Source organism: Grammomys surdaster, unplaced genomic scaffold (assembly GCF_004785775.1).
Source record: "Grammomys surdaster isolate TR1022 unplaced genomic scaffold, NIH_TR_1.0 125953, whole genome shotgun sequence".
NCBI classification, from domain to species: Eukaryota; Metazoa; Chordata; class Mammalia; order Rodentia; family Muridae; genus Grammomys; species Grammomys surdaster.
This window is the reverse complement of record NW_021620773.1, coordinates 73,369-79,124: the sequence shown is the minus strand read 5'-3', so window position 1 is coordinate 79,124 and position 5,756 is coordinate 73,369. Positions and strand designations below refer to the sequence as shown.

Sequence of the window (5,756 nt, the reverse complement as noted above, 5' to 3'; positions counted from 1 at the left end):
GTAAAGAAGAAGTCAAGGAACCAAGGACTGTGTACAGTGAGAAGCCTCAGCATGATGGCAGGCCTGGATGGGAAGCGTAGTCAATGGAACTTTCCAGAGTGAATCTGCATGGCAGGGGTCCAATGGGAAAGCACTTTTCTAATTCATTCAGGCCACGCATTCAGTTGTCAGTTGCCGGCACAGAACTACAAAAAAATCAACAAACAAAACTAACACACTTGACATTTGAAAGCGTGTTCAGTATCCCTAAGAGTTAGAGAAAGACGAAGTAAAGTGGTGTTGGGTGTGGTGGTATGTTGGCTTCTAATCCTAGCTGCCGCAGAAGTCGGGTGTGTATTGGAGGCATTTGAGTGCAGGCGTTTTGAGCCAGTGCAAGCAACTCAAGAGGAAACTCCGTCTCAAAAAAAATAGCAAATGACAACAACTGGATCTTTTATTAAGCTACTCTTCTGTTGCTGCGATAAAACATCGTGACCAACAGTGACTTATTTTTATTTTACTTAAGATATGTAAAATAAAAAAAGACATTAATTTGTGTATGATTCCAGAAAAATTAGAGTTCCTCAGGGAAGGAAGGCATAGCAGCGAGCAATCCACACAGCAGCAAGAGCAGGAAGCTCAGAGCTCAACTCATTCGTCACATGCAGGAAAGAGAGTAAACTAAATGTAGGGAGAGCCTATATGAACTTTCAAAGCTCTCAGCCAGTGACATTCTCCCTTCATCAAGGCCACACCTCCTAAGCCTTCCCAAACCACAAAACCAACTGGGGACCAAGCGTTCAAATGTTTGAGCCTGTGAGGGACATTTCTCGTTTAAATCATCACAAGTACCAGAGGTGCATTCCCAGAAGGAATGGTAGACACTTTGGAGAGAGACCTGGCAGTACATGTTAGTGCTCTGATAGTACTTCGGAGAAGCTTTCTGCAAGCAGTAACAGCGTGGAAGCCCTCTCCACAAGGATGTCTATTGTAATCTTCAAAATAGTGTTAAAAAACTAAAAGCAAAATATCTGGCCTTTTCTCTGCCAGGACCTAAGACTCTGTCCCATCATACATTACGTGCCGCCGCCTCTTCCTTCTTCCTCAGCGCTGCCTGCGAGATGGCTGCCATCTCTTTAGCGGCATCATGGCTGCCCTCTGGCCTCTGGTGAAGCCCAAGATTGTCAAAAAGAGGACCAAGAAGTTCATCAGGCACCAGTCAGACCGATATGTGAAAATTAAGCGAAACTGGCGGAAACCCAGAGGCATTGACAACAGGGTTCGGAGAAGATTCAAGGGCCAGATCTTGATGCCCGACATTGGTTAAGAGAGCAACAAGAAAACCAAGCACATGCTTCCTAGCGGCTTCCAGAAGTTTCTGGTCCACAACGTCAAGGAGCTGGAAGTGCTGCTGATGTGCAACAAATCTTACTGTGCTGAGATTGCTCATAAAAGAGCAGCACAGCTGGCCATCAGAGTCACCAATCCCAATGCCAGGCTACGCCGCGAAGAAAATGAATAGATGGCTTGCATGCATGTTTTGTGTTTAAATAAAACCACAAAAACTGAAAAAAAAAAATCTGTTAACGTTGGAACAGGTCAGCTACAATAGGAAGGATACATTTCTATCAATTAGGTTAACTATTTCCAGAAAATACTAGTAATTCATTAAGCAATTTCTAAAGAATACAAAATTATACATTGAGTAAACAATAAGAAAAAATGAAGTTTTATATGTATTGATATAAATATGGAGAAAGGTGTAGAAAGGTATTTAATTTATTCGTATGGAATGTGTTATGGGATAGAGTTAAAGAGAGAAGAAAGATTCAAGGTTTTTGCTTTTTATATATATATATATATTTAAGTATTGCAAACACACGCATTCTTACCGTTAGTAATAAAACTACTGGAGCCCAGTGGGTAAAGGCATTTGACTTCAAGTCTGATGACCTAAGTTCAATCCCCCATGATGGAAAAAGAGAGCCAGCTTCTACAAGTTATCCTCACTTCCGTATGCACACTGTGGCAACTGCTCCCCTTTATAATAAAGTAAATAAACAGTGTAATAAACTAAAACAACTACTGTGATGAACTCAACTATATACTTTCTCAGGAGAACAGTAAGATAAAATGATATGATAAACACACAAGTAGCGTCAAGGGTCAGGACAGTTTTTGACCATTAAAGGAAATAATAAACAAACAGGTATATTTAAGAGAGGGTCTGAACCAAGAGCTTCAAAAATTTCATTTTTTGTATTTAATAATATTCTTTTTTAAAAAAAACCTGTAACTAAAGTGTTCATATAAAGGTTTTGCTAGAGTGAGATCTATATCACAAGAAAAATACCATATATACATTTCCATATAAAAATATTTCCACATATATTCCATATATACTTTTTAGGAGATATTTAAATATTTCTTTTAAAAATAATTTTATTTGGGTGATATTTTATTTTCATTTACGTGTACAGGTCTTTTGCCTTCATGTAGTTCTGTGCACTACTATATACATGTGGTGGCTACTGAGGCCAGAAGAGGGTGTTGGATCCCTGGAAGTAGTTACGGGCAGTTGTTAACCATTATGTTAACCATTATGTGATGGGAACTGAACCCAGGTCCTCGGGAAGAACAGTTTGTGTTCTTAACAGTAGAACCATCTGTCCAGCCTCCTCAAATGTTTCTTAAATATTACTTGGTGGTTGTTGATCAATATTGGAGTGTTTATCCATCATATAAATGTCCTGGCTTCAGTCCTCATCACTGTCAAAAATACTGTTTGAAACTAGTAACAATCTTCAGTGTGTGTGTGTGTGTGTGTGTTTTAAGTGTCATTCGTCATTTAGAACTCAAAGGCATCTCCTGGTACCTGTCTTTTTTTTGCCTGACTGAGAAATGCCATTTAAAACCATTCACGTCTCTAAGTATTGCCTGGAACCAGTGTAGAGTTTTACCCAACACAACCCATCCCTAGCCTTTGGCTATAGATATACTACTGCATGCAATGGGATAAAGAAAAAGCAAGAGCATCAGGCTCACATGAAGACAGATAAAACTATCCTTCTTAACCAAAAGCAGCAAAGAATCCCTTCCTGTGAAGACTGTTTGTTCTTCGGGGAACCAGAGAACAGAAACCACTCCTTCTTTTCAAATTGTTGCAGTGTGTCTGAGTTTTCTTTGCTCCTCCACCCACTTAAACTGATGCACTAGAAGTTGTAACGCTGGGAGTCATTAGTGGACTCCACCCCTGACTTCCAGTTCCACAGGAACATCGGTAGATGGATAGGTGTGCAGCAGGGAGGTGGCCCTGTCACATCGATCATGCCTCTGCTAGTCCAGTTGTTGATCCAACAAGGGGTTGCAGCCCTGTAGAGGAAAGGCCCGCTGGATTCCAGCTCACCGCCAGTGCTTGGGAGCTCAGTGCTAGCAAGCTCACTTGTTGCATAATGTTGCAAGGGGCTTGACTTTGAACTTCAAAAGTAACACTATAGTTTCAACTCTCGTATTTGGAGTGCTATTTTGTCCTCCCATTTCCAATTCTCGTAAAAATAAGACTTCACAGGATCTTCATACCGAGTAAGAGAAAGAAATAAGCTCATAGTACAAAGTCTGCTCAGGAAACACTCATCTGTAGTTTCTTGTCTCTCTGATTCAAGCTGTCTGACCCTGGCTCCCCCTTTGAGTTTTCCTCTTACTAACTAACTGACCTTTTGTCTGTCCATCTGTCCTCTCTGGCCATTTGCTTCTGTAGTCCATTCACCCTGAGTGTACTGGGAATCAGAAACTTTAGTACGACCAACAGTATGAAACCATCTATGCCGCTTCCTAACTTACAGGAAACTAGCCATTTAAATCAACAAATTTCTAATTAAAAAAATAAAATTTATCTATAGGGAAAAAACAAATCTTAGATCACTTGTAAGTTCTGTCCTTGTTTATTGTTGTTAAAAACAAGACAAAATTTGCTTACCTTCAATCACACAAATACGTTTAAATTTTCTTTTCAAAGTTGCCTCACTTGTGAACTAGTTTTTAAGTATTTATTTTGTTTTATGTTTATATGTTTTGCTTGCACATATGTCTGTGTACCACACATGTACTTGGTGCCTGCAGCAGCCCAAAGAGACCATCAGTTTCTCTGGAACTAGAGTTCTAGATGTTTGTGAGCCACCACGTGGGTGCGGCAAACCAAACTTGGGCGCTCTGCAAGAGCAGCAAGTTTTGTTAAATGCTGAGCTTATCAGTCCAGCTTCCCTGAAAACTGTTTCTTTAAATATATGTTAGAATAGCAGTTCTCAACCTGTGGATTATGACTCTTTTGGAGGGTTAAATGACCCTTTCACAGGGCTATCCTAAGACCATTGGAAAACACAGGTGTTTACAGCATGATTTATAACAGTAGCAAAATCACAGTTATGAAGTAGCAAGAAAAATAATTTTATGGTTGTGGATCACCACAACATGAGGAACTGTATTAAAGGGTCACAGCATTAGTAAGGTTGAGAATCACTGTGTTAGAGTAAATATTTTTCTTTTTCAGCAGCAAAGCTAGCTTTTGGATGGCATCTGTTTTGTTTCCTTTGAGGTAGGGTCTTTCTGTGGTCAGTGAAGGCTTAGAGCTAGTGACCTTTCTCCTCTGCCTCCTGCATGCTGGGAATGCAGGCATGACCTATCGTTTCTGGCTCAACGGATCGTGTTGAATTTAATCCTCACAGTCATTAAGAATGAAACACCTCTATATGTGAAGCACCTCAGGTCGAGTTTTAAGTTTCAAAAATTAACTTTACTTAGATTGCTAAGCTACTTTAAGTCTTAGTAATGCCTCAACTTTGAGCAATCATGTCTTAAAATGTATGACTTGTAAAAATGTATTCATACCTAGAAACAAATACAAACCATAAAATGTAAATACCCTATACTATCAAAAATATGGTTTGGAATATAAACAAATAAAGAAATGAGCAAGATATAGCAGCTCACACCTGCAGTCCCAGCATGCAGGAGGCAGAAGCAGGAGGATTGCTGTAAGTGCAAGACTGTTCTGCATGACATAGTGAGTTCCAGGCCAGTCCGGGATACAGAGTGAAGCCTTGTTTCAAAACATCAAAATCATTAAACAAGAAGGAGTTTAGAAGGAACACTATAATCAGCTTTTTAATTTTATTTTTTAAGACAGCATCTCATGTAGCCCAGGCTGGCCTTGGTCTTCCCACCTCTATCACCTGTGACTGGGACTACAGGCATGTACCAGCACATCTGGCTATAGTGAGCACATTTTTAGTGTCCATATTGTGGAGATTTTGGTATTTCTTTTTGTTGCTCACGCTACTCTTTTTTGAACTATGTCACCCTGAATCCTTGGGAACAATCCTGACTCCGTCTCTTCCATTGTGCTGTATTCGTTACTTTTCAGTTCCTGTGACAAAACACCATGACCAAGACAGTTTATAGAAGAAATAGTTTAGTGTGGACTTGGAGTTCCAGAAGGTGAGTTCACAAGCATCATGTTGAGTATCCCGGCAGCGGGCATGTGGACATAGTGCCAGAGCAGTAGCTGAGCGCTTACATCCTAGTCCACAGGCATCACACACAGACACACAGACACACAGACACACACACACACACACACACACAGAGAGAGAGAGAGAGAGAGAGAGAGAGAGAGAGAGAGAGAGGGAGAGGGAGAGGGAGAGGGAGAGGGAGAGGGAGAGGGAGAGGGAGAGGGAGAGGGAGAGGGAGAGGGAGAGAGAGAGAACAGAGAGAGAGAGAGA

The 5,756-nt window shown here is 40.7% G+C and overlaps 1 pseudogene; it reads left to right on the top strand.

Moving 5' to 3' along the window:
* Positions 1-1,126: 1,126 nt before the first annotated feature.
* Positions 1,127-1,554, top strand: LOC114609379 (annotated as a pseudogene).
* Positions 1,555-5,756: the final 4,202 nt, after the last annotated feature.